The following is a 25,636-nucleotide window of genomic DNA, read 5'->3' as shown; positions in this document are numbered from 1 at the left end:
AATTGGGTACAGTTCAAATAGACAAAAGGAGATCATTCCACAGCTTTGGTCATCTAATGCATAAGCTATCCTAATATCTCTTCCACAAAGTTTTAAAGATTTCTCCTTCAACTGGTATACATTGTGAGGGATGGCCGGCAGCTCAACCCAGCCGGGATGCCCAAACGAGGGAAGGATGGGGAAAGGCAGATATTTCTGGACACTGCCTCCACCAAAACACTAGATGGCAGGTCCCCTGGAGTGTAGCGATGCCCCGGATTCCTGCAGGGTACCCTGGGACTTGGAGTTCGGCTTCTCAGCCCTGTTGGGTGCTGCCAGGGGGAGCTGTCAAAGGACCTGGGGACTCATCCTTTCCCTAAAGCCCGGAAGTACGAGGTAGTCACGGGGATGGAAGCCCTGAAGAACTTCCGGGCTGAAGAAAAAAGCCAGTTCTTCATTAGACCCGGTCAGAAGGACAGATAGCACTTCCGGGTCAAAGATTATATAATGGACTGATGGGAACCCAGCAAGCGAGCCAGAGTTGGGAGGTACTACACAACGCTTGGTGGCAGGTGTAGAGGAGATAGAAAGAGAGAGAGAGAGAGAATTGTCTTGTTTATTGAATTTAATTGCTTGTTTATTGTGGCGGTTGTGTTTTGGGTATTGTTTTCAAGAAGAAAAACTACAGTACACCCTCGAAATTCGCAGGGGTTACATTCCTAGAGCACCCACAAATTGTGAAAAACTGCAAATTACGGATGTGGTTAAAAAAAATGGCTACTTTTATAGTTGAAACCCTAAATATGCCCCCAAAACACTTTAATTTCATTTCAACCTCAGCTTAATACATTACCTAAAAAAAAAGAATGTAAAGGTAAACCCGTATACTGTATAGTACTGTACTGATATGTTACCCGCAGTGCTAGAATGTAAAATACTGATGTTACCGCTATATGTACTGTAATTCATGCAAGCGCATTTTCATTGCCAGAAGCCTTAGAAGGTGGAGGGTGTTCCGGTGGCATCTTGGGGTTTTAACCCTTAAACTGGCACATACTTGGGGGTTAATGCACCCCTGGACGCCAAATACTTTTTTGCTGCACTTTAAGTAAACGTCACAATTCACAAAGTGAAATTTTAATGGAACACATTTTTTTTTTTCATGCAAAGAGCATCACAATTACTGCAACACTGATCATTTTACACACTGCCAATGAACTGTAAAAACTATTAAAAAAAACTACTGCAACAATCTATTATTATACAGTTAGGTCCATAAATGTTTGGACAGAGACAACTTTTTTCTAATTTTGGTTTTGTGCATTACCACAATGAATTTTAAATGAAACAACTCAGATGCAGTTGAAGTGCAGACTTTCAGCTTTAATTCATTGGGGTGAACAAAACGATTGCATAAAAATGTGAGGCAACTAAAGCATTTTTTTTAAACACAATCCCTTCATTTCAGGGGCTCAAAAGTAATTGGACAATTTAGGCTTGGGCGGTAATACGGTATCCCGCGGGATCTAAAAATAGCAACGGTATCAGTTTCAATACCGTTATACCATCATAAAAACAATGCACTTATATGGGAGACAAGGATTAAGTATTAAATATAATTTATTTAATGCCTAAAAATGCGTATGCGTGGTTGTCATCACGTGACAGCGTGGAGGAGAAAGAGAGAGGTGGGGAAAGATGGCGAGTCATGCACCAAGTGACCTGGTCTCGAAAAAGAACACAACTTCTGCAGTTTGGCAGTATTTCGGGTTTCGACCAAACGAGAAGGGAGAGGCGGTAAATACGGACGAGGCAATTTGCAAATTGTGCAACAAAAAGGTGACCGCGAGAGATGGAAATACCTCGAACCTAAGGTTGCATATACGAAACCACCATCCACTCACTGCTGCGAGGATGGACAGTTTCAACGCCTCCCGATGCAGGACCAACAACATCTAGGTCCACCGCCAGTACGCAGCCGACGATAATGGGGGCCTTCGGGAAAGCAACAAAGTGCAAAAGGGACAGTGTCCGTTGGAAAACCTGTACTGATGCAGTGACAAAATACTTGGCGAAGGAAATGGTCTCTTTCCACACAGTGGAAAAAAAGTCCTTTACGGACATGGTAAAGGTCCTAGATGCCCAGTATGAGCTGCCTGGATGGAAAAATTTCTCACAAACAGCCGTCCCACATTTATATAGTAAAGTTAGAGACAATGTTCAAGTGCTGCTGTCAGCGGCAGACAGTTATTCCTTAGCAACTGATATGTGGTCGTCAGTTAACATGACACCATATATGTCTCTGACTGTCCATACTATTACACCTGACTGGAAACTTGAATCCAAATGCCTCCAAACTACGTATTTTCCTGAGAGTCATACTGCGGACAATCTTGCTGCTGCTCTCAGAGCTGCACTTCAGGAATGGTAAATTGACGAGAAAAAACTTTCAGCCATAACCACTGACAACGCTGCCAACATTCATGCCGCAATCAGGTCCCTGCATTGGCCGTGGCTATACTGCTTCGGTCACAATCTAAACTTGGCTGTCACAAATGGATTGCATGACCAGAGGCAAAAAACCGAGCGCGCCCTCGGACTATGCCGTAATATTGTCGGGGCCTTTTCACACAGCTGGCAACGTAAGCATGAACTCCACAAGAAGCAAGTGGACTTGGGACTCCCAAAACATAGTCTCATAACTGTAAGCATAAAACGTGCAGAGAGTTCCTCAGGGGCAGGGGCTCAAATATAAAAAAAGGGGCATATATATATATATATATATATATATATATATATATATATATATATATATGCTTTGCATCACATAAATAAATTATACTGAAAAGTAGGCTATATTAAAATAGAAAACCATTTTTTAATCCATCCATCCATCCATCCATCCATCCATCCATCCATTGTCTCCCGCTTATCCGAGGTCGGGTCGCGGGGGCAGCAGCTTGAGCAGAGATGCCCAGACTTCCCTCTCCCCGGCCACTTCTTCTAGCTCTTCCGGGAGAATCCCAAGGCGTTCCCAGGCCAGTCGAGAGACATAGTCCCTCCAGCGTGTCCTGGGTCTTCCCCGGGGCCTCCTCCCGGTTAGGCGTGCCCGGAACACCTCACCAGGGAGGCGTCCAGGAGGCATCCTGATCAGATGCCCGAGCCACCTCATCTGACTCCTCTCGATGCGGAGGAGCAGCGGCTCTACTCTGAGCCCCTCCCGGATGACTGAGCTTTTCACCCTATCTTTAAGGGAAAGCCCAGACACCCTGCGGAGGAAACTCATTTCAGCCGCTTGTATTCGCGATCTCGTTCTTTCGGTCACTACCCATAGCTCATGACCATAGGTGAGGGTAGGAACATAGATCGACTGGTAAATTGAGAGCTTCGCCTTGCGGCTCAGCTCCTTTTTCACCACGACAGACCGATGCAGCGCCCGCATTACTGCGGATGCCGCACCGATCCGCCTGTCGATCTCACGCTCCATTCTTCCCTCACTCGTGAACAAGACCCCGAGATACTTGAACTCCTCCACTTGGGGCAGGATCTCGCTACCAACCCTGAGAGGGCACTCCACCCTTTTCCGGCTGAGGACCATGGTCTCGGATTTGGAGGTGCTGATTCTCATCCCAGCCGCTTCACACTCGGCTGCGAACCGATCCAGAGAGAGCTGAAGATCACGGCCTGATGAAGCAAACAGGACAACATCATCTGCAAAAAGCAGTAACCCAATCCTGAGCCCACCAAACCGGACCCTCTCAACGCCCTGGCTGCGCCTAGAAATTCTGTCCATAAAAGTTATGAACAGAATCGGTGACAAAGGGCAGCCCTGGCGGAGTCCAACTCTCACTGGAAATGGGTTCGACTTACTGCCGGCAATGCGGACCAAGCTCTGGCACCGATCGTACAGGGACTGAACAGCCCTTATCAGGGGGGCCGGTACCCCATACTCTCGGAGTACCCCCCACAGGATTCCCCGAGGGACACGGTCGAATGCCTTTTCCAAGTCCACAAAACACATGTAGACTGGTTGGGCAAACTCCCATGCACCCTCCAGGACCCTGCTAAGGGTATAGAGCTGGTCCACTGTTCCGCGACCAGGACGAAAACCACACTGTTCCTCCTGAATCCGAGGCTCGACTATCCGACGGACCCTCCTCTCCAGGACCCCTGAATAGACTTTTCCAGGGAGGCTGAGGAGTGTGATCCCTCTGTAGTTAGAACACACCCTCCGGTCCCCCTTCTTAAAGTGGGGGACCACCACCCCGGTCTGCCAATCCAGAGGCACTGTCCCTGATGTTCATGCGATGTTGCAGAGGCGTGTCAGCCAAGACAGTCCTACAACATCCAGAGCCTTGAGGAACTCCGGGCGTATCTCATCCACCCCCGGGGCCCTACCACCAAGGAGTTTTTTGACCACCTCGGTGACCTCAGTCCCAGAGATGGGGGAGCCCACCTCTGAGTCCCCAGGCTCTGCTTCCTCATTGGAAGGCATGTTAATGGGATTGAAAAGGTCTTCGAAGTATTCCCCCCACCGACCCACAACGTCCCGAGTCGAGGTCAGCAGCGCACCATCCCCACCATATACAGTGTTGACACTGCACTGCTTCCCCTTCCTGAGACGCCGGATGGTGGACCAGAATCTCCTCGAAGCCGTCCGAAAGTCGTTCTCCATGGCCTCCCCAAACTCCTCACACGCCCGAGTTTTTGCCTCAGCAACCACCAAAGCCGCATTCCGCTTGGCCTGCCGGTACCTATCAGCTGCCTCCGGGGTCCCACAGGACAAAAGGGTCCTGTAGGACTCCTTCTTCAGCTTGACGGCATCCTTCACCGCCGGTGTCCACCAACGGGTTCGGGGATTGCCGCCACGACAGGCACCGACCACCTTACGGCCACAGCTCCGGTCAGCTGCCTCAACAATAGAGGCACGGAACATGGCCCATTCGGACTCAATGTCCTCCACCTCCCTCGGGATGTGGTCGAAGTTCTGCTGGAGGTGGGAGTTGAAGCTACTTCTGACAGGGGGCTCTGCCAGACGTTCCCAGCAGACCATCACAACACGTTTGGGCCTACCACGCCTGACCGGCATCCTCCCCCACCATCGAAGCCAACTCACCACCAGGTGGTGATCAGTTGACAGCTCCGCCCCTCTCTTCACCCGAGTGTCCAAGACATGTGGCCGCAAGTCCAACGACACGAGCACAAAGTCGATCATCGAACTGAGGCCTAGGGTGTCCTGGTGCCAAGTGCACATATGAACACCCCTATGCTTGAACATGGTGTTCGTTATGGACAATCCGTGACAAGCACAGAAGTCCAATAACAAAACACCGCTCGGGTTCAGATTGGGGGGGCCATTCCTCCCAATCACGCCCTTCCAGGTCTCACTGTCATTGCCCACGTGAGCATTGAAGTCTCCCAGCAGAACGAGGGAGTCCCCAGAAGGTATGCCCTCTAGCACCCCCTCCAGGGACTCCAAAAAGGGTGGGTACTCTGAACTGCTGTTCGGTGCATACGCACAAACAACAGTTAGGACCCGTCCCCCCACCCGAAGGCGAAGGGAGGCTACCCTCTCGTCCACCGGGGTAAACCCCAATGTACAGGCTCCAAGTTGGGGGGCAATAAGTATACCCACACCTGCTCGGCGCCTCTCACCGGGGGCAACTCCAGAGTGGTACAGAGTCCAGCCCCTCTCAAGGAGATTGGTTCCAGAGTCCAAGCTGTGCGTCGAGGTGAGTCCGACTATATCTAGCCGGAACCTCTCAACTTCGCGCACTAGCTCAGGCTCCTTCCCCTTCAGAGAGGTGACATTCCACGTCCCAAGAGCCAGTTTCTGTAGCCGAGGATCGGACCGCCAAGGTCCCCGCCTTCGGCCACCACCCAACTCACACTGCACCCGACCTCCTTGGCCCCTCCCATAGGTGGTGAGCCCATGGGAAGACCATTTTTTAATTGTCACTTTTTTCCTGTATTTTTTATCAAATAAATGCAGGTTTGATGTGCATAAGGGACTTATTTAGCCTAAAATAAATGTGCATGCAAATTTGACCAAATGGAATAATATACATTAATGGACTTATTTATTTATGCATTCATTCGTTTATTTAGGCCTATTTATTCATTCATTCGTTTATTTATGCCTATTTATTCATTCATTTGTTTATTTAGGCCTATTCATTCATTTAATCGTTTATTCATCATTCATTAATTAATTCATCCATCCATCCGTCGGCAGGACTGCGCAACTCGCTGGGGCTCCAAACTGGCAATGGTGGAGCGCATCCTCGAGCAGGCCCAAGCGATCAGACACGTCCTGTCTGATGACAGAAGGAGCAGCCTGTCCCTGACCTGGCAGGACATGGACATCTTGAAAGCTGTTCACGAAGCACTGAAACCAGTCGGTGACTTCACTGATATTTTGTCAGGAGAAAATTATGTGACAAGTTCCTGTATCCTCCCCATACTACAGCTCTGCAGGGACAATGAGTTGGCTGCGTCAGAAAATGACCTCCAGCTAACAAAGTCAATCAAAACTGGAATTCTAACAAAGCTGGAGGCCAAGTATGAATCCAATTCAGTGCACAAAATATTGCGAAAATGCACTTTCCTCGACCCTCGTTACCGTGGAGGATATGAGACAGATGACAACGCATTGGCTGAGACCAAGGCTGAATTACAGGCTGAGATCGTTAGAGGCAGCAGGTCCAGTGGCCATCAGAGTGGAAGAGGGAGAGGCGCAACCTGCACCCTCACGAAATAAGGAGACTCTGGGAAGTATGCTGCAAAAAAAATCTGATGCAATGGCAGGTCCCGTCGGCATCGGCACCGTAAAGGACCGAGTCGGAGCAGAAATAACAGCCTACTGTTTGGAGCCAGTTACTCAAGGAGACGAGGACCCACTTCTCTGGCGGAAAAATGCTGCCGGGCGTTTTCCCCAGATGTCGCGAGTGGCACGAAAGTACCTGTGCGCCTGTGCCACAAGCACACCATCGGAGCGGGCTTTCAGCACCGCAGGTAAAGTTGTCGGTCCACAACGTGCCCTGTTAAAGCCGGACAAAGTAAACATGCTGGTTTTTCTAGCGAAAAATCTTGACTAGATTGATGCCACTTGCCATTCGTTCCTATTCGCACTGTGTTTATTTTTATTTATTTAATTGATTCAGGTATTTTTATTTGGTTTACATTAAAAACAATATTGGAAAGAAGACTGGAAAGAAGTTTTTGTTTAGGACTATTGCTTTGCAATACTTTTTATAATATGGATGATGTTTATGTTAATTCAACTCTGGTTGACTGTTGTGGGTCTATTTGCACTATTTTATAAGCTGCTCTTCTTTGTTATTAAAAGTTGTTCAGGCGGTGTGATTTAATTTAATTAATTTGTGTGCGCGTCTCCGCGCGAAAACTGTTCTGGATGTTTTAATTCTGTTTGACTGTTGTATTTGCACTTTTTTATAAACTGCTATTTGTTGCTAATAAAAGTTGTTAATATTGTTCTGCATGTTATTTTGTTATTGTTTCAGTATTAGTGTTTGATATTCAGTTTCTGAATGGTTTAGGCACAAGCCAACAGCTTGGTGACGCTGTCTGAGCCTTACGTCACATTTTTTTTTATTATTCACGGTAATACCATATACCGAGGTAAAATAGGGAGGAGGTTTGACGGTATCAAAATTTGGATACCGCCCAACCTTAGGACAATTGACTCAAAGGCTATTTCATGGGCAGGTGTGGGCAAGTCCGTCGTTATGTCATTATCAATTAAGCAGATAAAAGGCCTGGAGTTGATTTGAGGTGTGGTGCTTCAATGTGGAAGATTTTGCTGTGAACAGACAACATGCAGTCAAAGGAGCTCTCCATGCAGGTGAAAGAAGATTTCATTTTCCAACAGGACCTGGCACCTGCACACAGTGCCAAAGCTACCAGTACCTGGTTTAAGGACCATGGTATCCCTGTTCTGAATGAATCTAATATACAAGTTTCACTTTTTGAATGGAATTACTGAAATAAATCAACTTTGTCATGATATTCTAATTTTATGACCAGCACCTGTATGTTTTTATGAGAATCCAGGGTCGAACCCGCAACCTCTCGATTACGAGGAAGCAGTTCTTACCTCTACACCAGCCAAGTAGATATGTCGGCTTTCTCTCGACTGATATTTGGGCTTGAGGTTTTGGCAGCAACATGAAAAGTGAATGACTTCTTTAACTTTGGTTATATTCTTGAATAAAAGCTCACTTGTTTTGTTATACCTTTTATGAAAGTGCTTATTTGATATTTGGACTTCAGTCTTCACACATTATACACAACATGTCAGTTTTTTGTCATTATTAGTTTAACATGAAAAAAGATTCTGTTTTTGATATGTGTTCAACATTGCTTGCCTCGCACTTCCTGCCATCCTACATTTACCCAGATTGTTGCAGACACGGAACAAACATGAAATGTATGTATTCCAAATAACGATATATTATTTACCCTATACAATTCCAGACACCTCACTGCCAGATCAAGAGACTTCAGCTGCCTTGGTGGGGGATGAGTGAGCAGGCTGCTTGCTGCCAGTGCTGACTGACACATTTGCAAAACAAAGACACTGATGAAGAGGTGCAAAAGAATGAAGATGGCCCGGCATTAAGAATATTTTCATAGGCTTCAGGGATTCTAGTATTAATGTTTGCTTTGTTAAAAAGCAGCTTCATTTTCAGGATTTGTTAACTCAGGTATTACTGTATATCAAAATTCTCTCATTCAGTGTTGTGATAGTGCAGCAATATTATATGAATCCTAACTATTAACATACATGATGCCACAATGAACAATGCACATTTGATGCAATTTTTATATTCATTTCAAGGATTATGTTAAAATAAATGCTAATATAAAAGACAATATATGAATGATAAAATATACTGCATTTATTAACAGAGTCAGCTATGCACTAGATGGATGAATTTGCGTATATTTGTCAATAGCGTGTGAGGGATTGACGGCCATACAGTCCGGCCAATACCCCCAGGCTGCCAGATGGAGCCCTCCTTGCAACATGGAGGTGCCCCGAATTCCAGCAGGGCCTCATGGTCCTTGGAGGTTTTCTTCACAGCCCTGCTGGATACCATGGGGGCCGCCAGGAGTCGCTGCAGGGAGGCCCAGGGATTTATGCTTTCCGTATAGCCCAGAAGTATTTCCAAGTCATGAGAACGGAAGAAATGATATACTTCCGGGCTGAAGAAAAGGAGAAGTTTTTACCTGACCCGGAAGTGATAGAAAGTCACATGGACTGAGGGACAGAACCACTTCCGGGTCAAAGACTATAAAAGGATTGTGGGAAATCGCAGACGTTGAGCTGAGTTGGGAGGCAGGGTGGCTAAGCATCTGGGAGTGGAGGATTGTTTATTATAGTAGTGTGGAGTAGTGGTGCTTTGTGCACTTATTTATAATAATAAATATTAATTTTGGACTTTTATCTGGTGTCTGACGTCTGGTCTGAGGGTTCAAGAGGTTGACAGTGCCTCTATTTGTCACAAGCGCCACTGGGACATGAAGTTTAAGCTTAAGATTAAACTTTATATTGAATATTTTTGACTTTTATTTGATACATCCCTCAGTAGAAAGTTGTCTATATTTCTTTTTTTTAATTGCTTGCAGCAAACTCTACTGAGAAGGTTTATTGGGGATGGCTCAAAATCCTGCATTTCAGTTTTATAATCATCACTTGATTGTATTTGCCTCAAACACAACAGAAAAGTGAAGTCAAGCTTTTTTAATTTGTGGAAAATGAAGTCTTAATTTGGAAAAAATATTAAAAAAAAAAAAATTAAAAAGCTGATGAGCGACTGAAGTGTTCTTCTCCCTCAGACTCCCATGATCTGGGCAACAGATATATTATGAGCCAGAATCCATTCTTCTTAGAAATACAACTTTAGCTTCACTGCTGTTTTTAAGAACTACATATAGCATTCACATTGAGACCTATTAAGCTATGTTATGAAATTTCTCTTTTTAGAAACATTCACAATTTTAATCTTAATTTAAAGAGATATTACAAACAGGTAATTCCCTCAACCCCTAAAACTCACTTCTCTGAATGAGGTTTAATAAATCATCTCCAAGCTGAAACTTTAGTCAGTCAAGTTTACAATACTGACTTCCGATTCACCTAAGAAGCCAATGAGCAACCTATACCAGCAGTGCCAATTTTGCCAAAGAATATTAGTAGAATCAGAGTTGGACATGAGACTAAGAAGTTAAAAGTTATACAACGAAACAAACGTAACCAGATTTCAAAACTCAGATTCAGAACAAGCAATTGGCAACATTGCTGATGTTGATAACAAGAGAACTCATTGCTGAAAAATCAATGGCTATGAGTCTTCAAATCTCCCCTCTCTCATGTTCAGTTTGTTATTCAAGCATTTATAAATTATCTGAAATATTTTTAACTTTACAGTGGCAACGTTGGTTGCATCTACCCAATTTTCCAAGTGTGTTAGATATTCTCAAAGCCTGCAGATATCATCCTTTATCGAGTCATGGCTGAAATCCAATTTTTTCCAGCAATCATCAACAGTTCCCAGGCTTTTCCTATTTGAATTTCCCACGGTTGCTTAAAGGCCACCTATTGTGAAATAAAAGGCAAGTTAAAAGAAACCTGAGGAATGGTTCAAGAATTTTTTATTTTAACTCAACGGTCATTCTAATGTTCTACTGTGTCCTAGCATTCCCTCTCCATTCACAATAGCGCACTCATCAGCAGGAAAGGAGATCAGATAGCTTCAAAACCTGCTAAGACAGCTAGTTTCTGTCTATTCATGGAACTAACTACAATTTGTACTTCTTGTGCTTTACTTTAAAATATAGTACTCATTTTACATATTTTTCCAAATTGATTTTAATAACTATAAAAGAGAGATGGGTAGGAACATTACATTTTCTGGCCTCTAGAAGCAAAAACAAGCATATCTTGTAAGGAATTTGATGAATTAATGGGTTTAAACATAATTTTAATTAATCCAAAAGCAGAAATACATTTTATCAAAGTACAAAGTATTCTATGCCAGTTTTATAATCACAAGCAGCACAATAGGAAATAGTGCAATATTTAATTTCAGCTTTCTGAAATGTACTTAAGTTTTTCATTATAAACCTGCATATGACCTGAGTATGGGGTACCGGACCCCCTGATAAGAGCTGTTCGGTCCCTGTACGATCGGTGTTAGAGCTTGGTCCGCATTGCCGTCAGTAAGTCGAACCCGTTTCCAGTGAGAGTTGGACTCCGCCAGGGCTGCCCTTTGTCACCGATTCTGTTCATAACTTTTATGGACAGAATTTCTAGGCGCAGCCAGGGTGTTGAGGGGGTCCGGTTTGGTGGACTTAGGATTGGGTCACTGCTTTTTGCAGATGATGTTTTCCTGTTTGCTTCATCAGGCCATGATCTTCAGCTCTCTCTGGATCGGTTCGCAGCTGAGTGTGAAGCGGCTGGGATGGGAATCAGCACCTCCAAATCCGAGACCATGGTCCTCAGCCGGAAAAGGGTGGAGTGCCCTCTCAGAGTTGGGAGCGAGATCCTGCCCCAAGTGGAGGAGTTCAAGTATCTCGGGGTCTTGTTGACGAGTGAGGGAAGAATGGAGCGTGAGATCGACAGGCGGATCGGTGCGGCGTCCGCAGTGATGCGGGCTCTGCATCGGCCTGTCGTGGTGAAAAAGGAGCTGAGCCATAAGGCAAAGCTCTCAATTTACCAGTTGGTCTACGTTCCTACCCTCACCTATGGTCATGAGCTATGGGTAGTGACCGAAAGAACGAGATTGCGAATACAAGCGGCTGAAATGAGTTTTCTCCGCAGGGTGTCTGGGCTCTCCCTTAAAGATAGGGTGAGAAGCTCAGTCATCCGGGAGGGGCTCAGAGTAGAGCCGCTGCTCCTCCGCATCGAGAGGAGTCAGATGAGGTGGCTCGGGCATCTGATCAGGATACCTCCTGGATGCCTCCCTGGTGAGGTGTTCCGGGCACGTCCAACCGGGAGGAGGCCCCGGGGAAGACCCAGGACACGCTGGAGGGACTATATCTCCCGGCTGGCCTGGGAACGCCTTGGGATTCTCCCGGAAGAGCTAGAAGAAGTGGCCGGGGAGAGGGAAGTCTGGTCATCTCTGCTCAAGCTGCTGCCCCCGCGACCTGACCTCGGATAAGCGGAAGAGGATGGATGGATGGAACGAACCTGCACCCTGCAAAATGAAACACTTGTTGATTTACTGTTTTAACTAAGATTTGTGTAAATAGGTGCATATAGTAAAAAAAGAATACTTTACTTTCATAAAGAGTTTATTTTAAGCATCTTCACTTGCTAGGAGACAACACTTCTAAAACAGTCTCATTTACTAGTGTACTAATACTTTCTCTAAACACTTGATGGCAACAATTTGCAAAAGCACTGCATTTGTAAATCTGTAGCTTTAAATTGTACTCTGGTGTGTTTTTTAAAAATGCTTATGATATTGTGTACCTTGAAAAGTGCTGTACGTTTTATTGGTTGTCAATTAGATGGCATTTACAACAGATGGCTTGTATCATGATTGCAGTTTCAATGAGAATTTCCTTAAAGAAAAATGGAATTAATATAAACAGCGGCCCAGTAGTCTAACTCCCTACATTAAAGCATTACTCAATACTCATCATGAACATTCTTCTTAGTTGTCTGAAAAGACTCCTGTTGATGCATTGTGATGTAAACATTAAAGTTACGCACATGTAATTTTGTGATTTTAAGTTAATATTGCAGACATGGAACTGTCACATACAGAAGAAAATGATAATCATTAAAACATGTATCACCTCTGTAACACAACTGCAAAGATGTTTATTAACAAATTCATTATTGATCATATAGTACTAGAAATGTAGCAATGCTTTTAGATGCTTTAACATTTTAAAAAATATTCTTGGGCATAAGGTCTAGGCTGCTTTCACTATTTAAAAGGCTCCAGCCCCATCTCTCATGTGTCAAGAAGATATACCTTTCTCATTAGTGTAATTTTAAACTATTTTCCTTCATCCAGCATTTTATCACATCATCAATATTTATTGAGAGACAAGAAGTGAAGAGTGTATGTCAAAACTAAATTTCATACCTAAACCGCTACCAACATTTTGCACATTAAATTAAAACACCTTTCTACAGATATATTTTTCATACTACAAGCTATTGCTGACAAAAATATATACCAGCAAACTGCTTTCAGATCCACATAGCAAATGCTGGTTTCTGAACCGTGGCTTCTTAAAAATAAATGGTCCTTTTATTGAACAATATTTGGTTGTTGTGAAAGACAGACACATCACAATGGGGTGAAAATGTAACTAAATCTAGTGTCTTGAGTAATTTTCATCTTAGGTACAGTGATTGTTATAAAACAGCATTGCATGTTCAAAATGTGAAGAGAGTAAAAAAAAGGTGAAAAACACTTAGGTGAATGCACAAAATTTAAACTCATTTATCATGGTATTTGTAGTAAAAGCATACATTCACATTGAAGTCCTGCAAACTGGACTGTAAGTGTGTGGCTCTTCTTTTCACAATGCTGTTTTTCAAACAAAGTGTGTGTGCGCATGGTTAATATCATGTGCTGCAAAAAATAAATAAAAGGTATTCTTGCATCATTTTTATTTAAAAGTAATAAAATGAGGGAAAATAAAGAAAAATGCACAAAGTTAATAGGACAAGTTCCTAGCAGCAGTCCTAATACTCGACTTTCAGTAAGAGAATAATTTAAATTAAATGTAAATAAATGTAGCATATTCAAATGCCCTGCTAAGGTAAGCTCTCACCTTAGAAGCTGTTTTGGCTGTTGCAGAGAACAGGCACGGCCTTAGTGCTTGAATGACTATGGCGTGATCAGTCAGGTAAGGAGACTGCAATAAGAAAGGGAGGGAGGAAGCACTAGTTTGGTCTGTTAGGTGCTGCTGTTTACCCTCTCAGGGCTAACATTTTTACTCTGGATTTCCCATGAAAGACTCTTTCTATTGTCAGAAATTTCAGCTTCCTGAACCTCTGGAAATAAAAACCATGCCAATGTATTTTTCTTTTTATGTAACACGCTGCTTCTTCTCTTGAGCATTGCGGCAGGAAACAGGAAGCAATGGGAAGCTTTTAACTGCACCTTACAGACAGAGTTCAATTTAAGTTCATTTTAAATTTGAAATGTGTAAACAGTACAGTGAAATTCTTACCTGCATGTCTCTCACAAACAGTTACAGTTGTACAGTACCACAACATACTGTACAATCAATACAATACAGATAGTTTCCTTTTTGTTTAATGTTGTATTAACTAACAAAGCTTCACCACTATTAACCCACAGAAGTCAGATCTGTAAATAATAAGTAATGTTAAATAAATATTAAATATTTCTGTGGTACAGAGAAGCTAAAGATATTTTCGCACCTAGTTTGTCTGGAAAGTTTTTTAAAACCTCTGAAGCAATTGCCCCCTTAGTCCTGTTTAAGTAGATGTGAACACGCCAATCATATGGATCAAAACAACCATACTGAAACTCTTTGGAAACAGTGGTCTTGGACCAGTACCAAGTGAACCCTGCAGCAGTACACAAAAAGTATGCATGTGAACTAACACAGGACGTAATGTGCATTGTGGGACACATTTCTACTGGTAATTAGGCAACCTCAGTATAACAATAAATCTACCTATGCATACAAGTTTGCATAAAACAACTTGCATAAGTTCCAGTCAATCACATCAATCATAGCACCTGACTCAGCCTCAGAGCCTCTTGATAGATTAGATAGATAGATACTTTATTAATCCCAAGGGGAAATTCACATACTCCAGCAGCAGCATACTGATAAAGACAATATTAAATTAAACAGTAATAAAAATGCAGGTAAAAACAGACAATAACTTTAAATAATGTTAACGTTTACCCCCCCGGGTGGAACTGAAGAGTCGCATAGTTTGGGAGAGGAACGATCTCCTCAGTCTGTCATTGGAGCAGGACAGTGACAGCAGTCTGTCGCTGAAGCTGCTCTTCTGTCTGGAGATGACACTGTTTAGTGGATGCATTGGATTCTCCATTATCGATAGGAGCCTTTTGAGCGCCCGTCGCTCTGCCACAGATGTCAAACTGTCCAGCTACGTGCCTACAATAGAGCCTGCTTTCCTCACCAGTTTGTCCAGGCGTGAGGCGTCCTCCTTCTTAATGCTGCCTCCCCAGCACATCACGGCATAGAAGAGGGCACTCGCCACAACCGTCTGATAGAACATCTGCAGCATCTTATTGCAAATGATGAAGGACGCCAGTCTTCTAAGGAAGTATAGCCGGCTCTGTCCTCTCTTGCACAGAGAATCAGTATTGGCAGTCCAGTCCAGTTTATCATCCAGCTGCACTCCCAGGTATTTATAGGTCTGAACCCTCTGCACAAAGTCACCTCTGAGGATCACGGGGTCCAGGAGAGGTCTAGGCCTCCTAAAATCCACCACCAGCTCCTTGGATTTGCTGGTGTTCAAGTGTAGGTGGTTTGAGTCGCACCATTTAACAAAGTCCTTGATGAGGTTCCTATACTCCTCCTCCAGCCCACTCCTGATGCAGCCCACGATAGCAGTGTCGTCAGTGAACTTTTGCAAGTGGCAGGACCCCGAGTTGTATTGGAAGTCTGATGTGTATATAGGCTGAACAGGACCGGAGAAAGTACAGTCCTCTGTGGCGCTCCTGTGTTGCTGACCACAATGTCAGACCTGCAGTTCCCAAGACAACTGACCAAGTTAAAAAAACAAAATCAAAATAAAATACAGGTGTAAATTCACTTGTGATTGGGTAGATCAAAGCAACCATGTACTGAGTTGGTGAGAAACTAATGACCTTTGCAACAGATGATCAAAAATTCTAATCTAACTTTGATATCACGCAACAAATGTGAATCAAACATTCCCAGGTGAGTTGGAGAGTAAATATATAACATAATACAGTGAAATTAAATTCACCTGGTAAGTCTACTGTCTAAATGAAAGTGAGGCACATCCCTGTATGCCTTTAGAAGAGCTTGCCATAAAGTCACCTAGAACAGTGTTTCTCTAGCTTAGGTTTAAAAAAAATCAACAGATTTCAGTTGTGCACCCAGTCAAAGGGACATTGGTCTCCTGCATACTGAGGAACTGAAACTACTGACTTAAGTCCAGTTATGAACAGATGGCAACCGGTTATACACAGCACACTTTATTAAGAAAGGCAACGAACATGGAGAAGTTCCTCAAATACCCTGTAGCATCACTTACTCCAAACTCTTCCGATTTCATATTAACCTTACAAGTTTCATCCCAAAAACTTGCTCCAAACAAGAACGTTAAAAGTACACATAACCCAGATTTTCTGAGGTACAGATTTTCTTTAACCGTGAAGCCAGTGTGTGTTATCTGTGGTGTGGTACCGCCTAATGAGAGCATGAAGCCTTCAGCTAAAGACATTTGGAAACAAAGCCTGCTACTGTCGGAAGTAAATCTTTGAACATATAAATTACAAAATGAAAGCTCTGAGACTTCACAAATAAACATCCAAGTGTGTTTATACAACAAGCAAGCAGGCACTCATGACCTTGTCTCATTGCACATAAAACTACCAAGTATACTTAACACACAAGGCCAATTGGAAGAAAATATGCAGAAAAGGTGGATTTCTGGTCAAGCTGTATAAATGCAAATACATTTCTATTCTTCTAATAGGAGTAAAGACAGAAGTGCACAAAATAAACAAAACAAATATGTATCAATCATAAATGCCACAAAAAGGCTAGAAGTTCAGATGAGACACATCACAAGGAAGGTAACCTGGGGTCTGTTCCAGAAAGCAGGATTACTGCGAAATCCAGTTAAAGTAAGTTAGGATTCATGGAAATCAGGCTAATGCCATTCCAGATTAAGCCAAACATGCATTTCTGGAAGGGATTAAACCAGAATTACGTGATTCGTGAGGCCAGAGATGCAGATAACTCCAAGGCAAGCTTTTGTGCACTCAATAAAAACAACATATCATCAATGATTGGATGCTGAGCCCACCTAAGGTGAAATTGTCTTCAATTGTTCCTAATTTTGGTGAATTTTGTGCTGAAAAGCAAGTTCATCCATTCAACCCATTGAGTTAAAATTTGATCTATTTGCCAAACTATTTCAAACTAATACTCTTACTAATAACAGTATATTTGCAGGTAGAGTAGCATAGTAGGCTTTGGACTTCAAACCCTGAGATTGTAGGTTCAAATCTGGCTACTGGCACTGCCTGACCATGAGCAAGTCATCTGACCTGCCTATGCTCCAATTGGAAAACCAAAAGAAATGTAATCAACTGTATCATAAATGTTGTAAGTCGCCTTGGATAAAGGAATCAGCCAAATAAGTAAATGTAAATTTGCATTTTGCTTGTTGTTTGTAAGGTTTATATTTCGGTTAAGAAACAACATGGGGGATGCAAAAACCAGATCACTTATTGAAATGGAGTGTGTGACAAACAAAAGTGCAAAAAATACAAAACAGCATAAGAAAAACAATACCAATAATAGTGCTCTCAGCTACCAATATTATAGGATATGTCTCTGGGGATGCTGAAATATACACACTGGATAACAATCATTGCTACTTGTCACCTGCAGAGGTTTCACAATTTCATTTATGTACTGCATCATTATCTACATCTGTTTATTGTTTGGCTCTGCTTAGAGGGGACTGAGAACTAAGTTTGGGAATAGTACTTCCCATTCATCTTACAGCACAGATCTACGGTCTGCTTGAGTTATAACATACTTATAAACATGGTCAGCATTGTGAGGACAATGGAGCTCTCTGGAGAATATGTGAATTATTCTACAACAAAGGGATCTTCGTATTTCTAGAGCGAAACAAAATATTCTTTGATCTGGATTGGAATTTTACAAAGCAAAATATGATAGGATTCCCATTTACATTTTAGTTTAACTATAAAGCAATGTAAAATGGATATGCGGATTACTTTTGGTATGAGTCTAATATTTATCCATATCCATCCATCCATCCATTATCCAACCCGCTGAATCCGAACACAGGGTCACGGGGGTCTGCTGGAGCCAATCCCAGCCAACACAGGGCACAAGGCAGGAACCAATCCCAGGCAGGGTGCCAACCCACCGCATATTTATCCATATATAAATTTATATATTATCTACCATACAGACAGATTCTATCTTGTTTATCCACATACATGATTTTGCACAGCTGCCACCTTAAAACTATTGCTCCTTAACTCTGACAGATGTTATGTAATCCTTATACAGTGGAACCTCTAGATACGAGTTTAATTCGTTCCAGCACTGAGCTTGTATAGCGAATTTCTCGTATCTAGAACAAACGTCCCCATTGAAAATAATGGAAATCCAGTTAATCCGTTCCGCATCCCAAATATATTAACATAAAAATCAATTTTCCTAACAAATAACACTGATAAATTATATATACTGTAGTCTACCTTTAATAAATAACACTGGTAAATAATATAACTGATTATTAAAAGAATCAAAACAGGTGTCCAAAGTGCAGTAGAGCATTCAATAAATCTTTAATCCTTAAAACAGTTGTGAAGTGGAGGTTTAAAGTACATAAGAATAACAATCCTTTAACACGAGGTTAAAACGTCAACAGGAAGCAGTCTTCAAAAAACAGATGACAATCCCCGGTGCTTCTTCTCTGTTAGCGTCTCACCTGCTTCTCCCATGCGGGCTCCGCAACAGGCGAGACACTTAATGCAGCTGACCTTCTCTACACCGTCCTGCTTCAGCTGTTTGGCTCGCCTGTTCAGCTACACGCGAGCCTGCACTCGCTCGCTCTCCCGCACCGACTTCCTACTGCTGCGGATTCCTGCCTCCTCCTGCAACCTCCGTTCTCTCTCCTCTCCTCTCTTTTCTTTTACTTCTTCTCCCCCTTAACCGGCTCGCGCTTCTCTATATATGCGGGGAAGACATGGCAGCTGCAGCCCATCCGCCACAGGACAAATCATGGATGTGGGCAGTTTCCCACCTGTGCACTTAGGTGAGAAATGAAGACACCGCAGATCGCCCTGCGGCTCGCTACTGCTACCACGCCCCCTCGCTAAGCCGTGAGCTATACCCACAGCCTGGCTTGTGGCTCGTTACGCGAGCCAATGCTCGTATTTAGATCTGAATTTTTCGCTCATACTTTCCTCGTATTTTGAATTTCTCGTATACAGAGGTGATCGTATCTCGAGGTTCCACTGTACTTTGCAAATGACATGCTCTTTACAGTATATTAAACCATCATAAATTAAATCTATTTATTTAACAATTATTATACAGAAATTTTCAAAAATACTTCTATGGGGAAATGAAACAGAAAACAGCATGAAGGCTACATAATAATTGTACTCATTGCATTTTGTAGTGGGCATATGCTCCCTAAAAACTGGCATCATTTCTCTCAAGCCAAACAAATGTGAAGTCAACCCATCAACATCATCATACAAAAGTCTCTGCGACAGCTGGAACAATTGTTAACCCCCAATGCTCAGTTTTGGCTCCCACTTCGATGTTAATTCACAAAGACAAATTAGCTAGCAGCCTTAGGATAAACTGCAGAACCCCCTTTTTATCATTTTAGTAAAATATTACTTGCAACATCTGCAAAATACACTGTAAAACTTCAGTAAATGCCACCATTTTCCACTCTTGCATTCAGCACTCATAACATTCAGGCAAGTCATGACTAGTGTTCAACTCTAATTTTATTTTACAGTATCCCTGGATATTTTAATTTTAAATTACCTTGTTCTGTAGCTCTTATATTGTCTTATATTCTCAATACAGCTAAATACTTTTCTGTGTGTGTGTGTGTGTGAGAATAAAAAATGTGTAAAATAAAAAAAAAAGGAAAATCACAAATGTTTGCACAACCAGCATACTTCACAGTAACTTATCAGTTATTGATTATATTTACTGTACCCTACATGAGTGATGAACAATGAAAATTTCAAGCAGTAAAATCTGAAAAAGCCTGACTCGGTCATTAACGCTGAGAATCTGCCATTAATTTTTTTTGGTTCCACTGAGATATCTCTGCATTATACATCATGAGGATGTACTATACTTATTATTATTTCTTCTACTAATTTTCATAATGCGCTCATTGCATTCCAGGATCACAGGGAATCAAAGCATTGAGCCGAAACCAGCACTTAGATGAGATACCATTGAACATCACAGTGGTGCGATACACACTCACTAACACCACATCAGTTACCACAGCACATAAATATTTTATGAGTGATCAGGGAACCCCATGAGAACATAAATGTGAGAACACCACATCAACTGTACCTGGCCAATGTTAGCCTATTCAAGAAACAGCCCATTTTATAAAACAGAACAAGCTAACAATATAATTATTCATGACATACAGTAATATTTTATTCATCTTCATTTTCACAAATTTGAACATACATGTGAATGTATTATTCAAAAAATATCTATCCTTGAATAACCCAGAAATACAGAACCAATTGTAGAAAAGACACCAAACCAGCACAGGGTACTCAAAGCCATTTTATAGATTCCAATCAGTTAAAAAATACACATCGATGAGGAGATGGAGGAAAACAGACTACCTGGAGAAAACATATGCCAACCTGAGGAAGATGTGCAAACTCCACTCAAACAGAACACAGGACTTTGAACCTATAAAGGGGCACTTCTAACTATTGTGCCATTAAAATCTTAACACTAAAAATAAAGATAATGTTAAAAAAAGTTAAACTTAATAATATATACTATTAAAGTGACAGCTTTGCTCTTATTTGAATACTGGTATAACTAAGTAGTTAAGCTGCAATAAAAAGTCTTTCTTTGCTCACATTTACTTGGTTTAGAGGTGTCTCCAATCAAATCTCATTATGAAGTTGCATATCTTTAAAGGAATGAAGCAAATATAGAAATTTGTTATGAAATGTTTGGACAATCGAGAGTAGTAGATTGATTGATTGATTGATAGTTGTACAAAACACCTCTCCAAGAGAAAACAAATGTAATTAAGAAATGTCTATATATACAAGATTTTTAGATCAGCAAAAAATTGTTTATTCAGTGTATTAAAAATTATAAAATTATATGTGGCACAATTAGGTTATGGCATGAGCTCACAGCTTGTGCTTAGCACACAAAATCTGTCAGCAACTTTCAACAACAGCAACTTGCACTTTCTTAATAATTAAAAAAAAAAAAACTTCCCGCTGTGGTTTATGGTAAAGGAATTTCACGATTACAGACTACCAACAGATAATAGGATCAGTGTATCCTATACCAGAATCTTGAGTGTTGTTATTAGTAGAAACAAATAAATAACATCAAAGCACCAATAATAAAGTTGGCGGTGGGCTGGGCATGCAAGGATAAAGAAAGCACTGATGGTGGCATTCGATGAAATTAAGATGTCACTTAAGCCACTGTTTAACAGTAAACAAGTCTCGGCTGAAACAAAAAGTAAAAAAGCTGACAGTCCTTAAATCATCCATCCACACCCTTCTGTTTATTTTGTTTTCTTCTTACCCAGGTCAGGGTTGCAAGGCAACTGGGGCCCACTACAGCAGTCCTCAGGCACCTAGCAGGAACAACACAAGTCCATCGCAGGGTGAGCTCACAGACCCACTAGTGTCATTTTAGCAACGCCAGTTCACCTCACCTACATTTCTTTGGGCTGTGGGAGCAAACCTGGTGCCACCGTAGAATACCCACGGGGAAAACCCGGTACTCGAACCCAGGTCACCTTGCTTTAAGGCAGCGTTACCAGTTAACCCTTAATCTGCATGCAAACAGTCTTTTTTAGCATTTAAACCCAAACTGATATTTTTTGACTATCCACTTACAGCTCCGTAGCGCACCTTCAGCTACGAGAAAACCTTATGATTGACACAGAGGCTACTTGCAGATGGACTGTACGAGTTAACGGATTTGTTCATTGAGCTTTACCAAAATGTGGCAATAAATCTGATACGGACATTTTACAGGCCTAAAACATTATAAAACAACCTCAATACTTCTCGACAATAACCAGTACCTATTGCAGTGTTCATGGATTCAAAAACTGGAAAGTTGATATTTCGTCATAATATCTGGTTAACTAACTGAACACCACTTAACGACTGCGAATTACGAGCACACATAATTCTCCTTGCTATACTGTATATGTATTCAGTGTTACTAACTTCTGTAAGTATCGTAGGGTAAAACTGAAAGGAAACATCTGCGCTGCGTTAGTTTAAAGATAAAAGTGCAGTTCAAACGTTTAACATATCTTCAAACTATCAACGTACCTTATGTGGTGACATATTTCTTCTAAATGCCAACAGTTCTGAGTTATGAATTTTCAACTGAGCATCACGGCTGCCTGATAAGCCGTTTCAGATCATTCTGTATCAACTCTGCTTCTTTTAGATAGCTGTACAGTATTGCTATTTCTTATTGACAAATTAAGGCACTGTAATAATAACAATATAAAGCAACATTAAGCCACGCAGCCCCTTACAGTTTACGCTAGGAGAGCCTGAGCAGGCACTAATTGTGAATGACATCTGAGACAACCAATCACGATGTCGATTATTTTCAACAAACTTTATTTATAACATGTTAATAAAAGTAATTTTAAAGGCTTGTTTTTACTTCTGCCGCTCTAGGGTCTCCTTTGCACCTGGAATTAGAGATCCAGTTCTGGTCGGATTGACACCTGACCATTTTAATAATAAAAATAAATAAATGCCATTGTGATCCCGACAGATCATTCCAGGAAACAGACAGCAATCGCAGTTAAACAAAGTGGGAACGCAAATACGTTTTCTGTTTGAGTAGGCGGAAGTTGATTTGAATATTACCCGGGAAAGGTGACACTGCTAAAGAATCAGTTTCTGGAAGCGAGGGGGGCATTGGATACGTATTTTAAGACTAGTTCTAATCTTGCAGCGTGTATTCAGGCGCAGTCTAGATACAAAACGCGTATTAATGCCAGGTTAAATGAGGCCGAGATGTCGAATTCACAGAAATCATAACTGAGGCGAGAAAAAAGTTAAAAGTTGTCGATAAACGACCGAAAGGTGTAAACTTTTCAGTTGTTCCTGCGCGTGTTTTTGTTCAGAGTCTTTTGTAATAAAGATACACTTTAAATGCATTTACTGAAATAGATTTTTCATACTGTGTTATCTTCGTTCCTGAATTGAGTTAAGCGCCAGTAGGCTTCCGCTTCCCATCTAGAGAAGCTAAATCTCAGTAAAAGGGTGAATGTTTAAATGAATGGATAAATGTGTTTAATTGTTACATTATTCTTGAATAGTTCTGTGTCCCAAGAGCAGGCAAAGTTTCAGCAGAATGGTAGGGCAAATGACCATCCAAGATCTGACTACATCACTGCAGGAGTAACCTGTGAGACTGGTTCAGTTCTAGCACCTGTACTGCTGCTGAGCTCAGTGCTGCCTTCCTTACAGCAGGGCAACCGGTCAGAGTCCCTCTGCCCACTTGTCCTACAGGACCTGAGCATACATCAGGATAATGCCAGGCAACACATAAATGTCCTGAGGAATGAATGCTGGTGTGCAGGTGCTGCTTTGGCTTTCCTTCTCTCCTGGTATTAACTTCCAGGCCAGACCCTCTGCCAAGCATTTCTGCAGGAATGGGATAACATCCCTCAACTACAGTTTCACAGGCTCACTGGCTTTGTGCCCCACAAGTGTCCAGCAGTGGTGGTTGCAAGAGATGATCATACAAAATACTGAAGGATTTCAAAACAACTATTCTTAATGTTCACAGTTATTGTTTTTCTTTTTTGTACAGTTTCTCCCTATTATTCTCAGTGTTTATTTAAAGTGTAAACTTAGCATTTTTTTCATATGTATATATATATAATAATAATTCATTACATTTCTATAGCGCTTTTCTCAGTACTCAAAGCACTATCCACACAGGGAGGAAACGGGAAGCGAACCCACAGTCTCCTTACTGCAAAGCAGAAGCACTACCACTGTGCCACCTGTATATACATACAGTCATATGAAAAAGTTTGGGAACCCCTCTCAGCCTGCATAATAATTTACTCTGTTTTCAACAAAAAAGATAACAGTGTCTTTCATTTCCTAGTACTGTGGTGTTTTCTGAACAAAGATTTTTAGTGAAGCAGTATTTAGTTGTATGAAATTAAATCAATGTGAAAAACTGGCTGTGCAAAAATGTGGGTCCCCTTGTAATTTTGCTAATTTCAATGCATGTAACTGCTCAATACTGATTACTTGCAACACCAAATTGGTTGGATTAGCTCGTTAAGCCTTGAACTTCATAGACAGGTGTGTCCATCATGAGAAAAGGTATTTAAGGTGGTCGATTGCAAGTTGTGCTTCCCTTTGACTTTCCTCTGAAAAGTGACAGCATGGGATCCTCAAAGCAACTCTCAAAAGATCTGAAAACAAAGATTGTTCAGTATCATGGTTTAGGGGAAGGCTACAAAAAGCTATCTCAGAGGTTTAAACTGTCAGTTTCAACTGTAAGGAACGTAATCAAGAAATGGAAGGCCACAGGCACAGTTGCCACAGGCACAGTTGCTGTTAAACCCAGGTCTGGCAGGCCAAGAAAAATACAGGAGCGGCATATGCGCAGGATTGTGAGAATGGTTACAGACAACCCACAGATCACCTCCAAAGACCTGCAAGAACATCTTGCTGCAGATGGTGTATCTGTACATTGTTCTACAATTCAGCACAATTTGCACAAAGAACATCTGTATGGCATGGTGATGAGAAAGAAGCTCTTTCTGCACTCATTCCACAAACAGAGTCACTTGTTGTATGCAAATGCTCATTTAGACATGCCAGATTCATTTTGAAACAAAGTTCTTTGGACTGATGAGACAAAAATTGAGTTATTTGCTGATAACAAAAAGCGCTTTGCATGGCGGAAGAAGAACACCGCATTCCAAGAAAAACACCTGCTACCTACTGTCAAATTTGGTGAAGGTTCCATCATGCTGTGGGTCTGTGCGGCTAGTTCATGGCTACTGGGGCCCTTGTTAAAGTCGAGGGTCAGATGAATTCAACCCAATATCAACAAATTCTTCAGGATAATGTTCAAGCATCAGTCACAAAGTTGAAGTTACGCAGGGGTTGGATATTCCAACAAGGCAAAGACCCAAAACACAGTTCGAAATAAACAAAGACATTCATGCAGAGGGAGAAGTACAATGTTCTGGAATGGTCATCACAGTCCCCTGACTTGAATATCATCGAAAATGTATGAGATAATTGGAAGCAGGCTGTCCATGCTCGGCAGCCATCAAATTTAACTGAACTGGAGAGATTTTGTATGGAAGAATGGTAAAAAATACCTCCATGCAGAATCCAGACACTCATCAAAGGCTATAGGAGGCGTCTAGAGGCTGTTATATTTGCAAAAGGAGGCTCAACTAAGTATTGATGTAATATCTCTGTTGGGGTGCCCAAATGTATGCACCTGTCTAATTTTGTTATGATGCATATTGCATAGTTTCTGTTAATCCAATAAACTTAATGTCACTGCTGAAATACTACTTTTTCCATAAGGCATGTCATATATTAAAAGGAAGTTGCTACTTTGAAAGCTCAACCAATGA

General features: G+C 41.9%; 1 protein-coding gene across 2 annotated transcripts in view; it reads right to left on the bottom strand.

Moving 5' to 3' along the window:
- Nucleotides 1–22,563, bottom strand: part of smarcal1 (SWI/SNF related, matrix associated, actin dependent regulator of chromatin, subfamily a-like 1) — a 140,919-nt gene extending 118,356 nt beyond the window's left edge. Inside the window, exon 1 of one of the 2 annotated variants that reach the window (XM_028807540.2) lies at nucleotides 22,326–22,563. The gene's annotated coding sequence lies outside the window, so the exon portion shown is untranslated. The remainder of the gene's footprint in view (nucleotides 1–22,325) is intronic. The other variant, XM_051931368.1, reaches the window with a different exon arrangement.
- Nucleotides 22,564–25,636: the final 3,073 nt, after the last annotated feature.

This window comes from Erpetoichthys calabaricus, chromosome 8 (genome assembly GCF_900747795.2).
Source record: "Erpetoichthys calabaricus chromosome 8, fErpCal1.3, whole genome shotgun sequence".
In the NCBI taxonomy this organism is placed as follows: domain Eukaryota; kingdom Metazoa; phylum Chordata; class Cladistia; order Polypteriformes; family Polypteridae; genus Erpetoichthys; species Erpetoichthys calabaricus.
The sequence above is the reverse complement of the archived record's forward strand: the minus strand, read 5'-3'. Positions and strand labels throughout refer to the sequence as shown.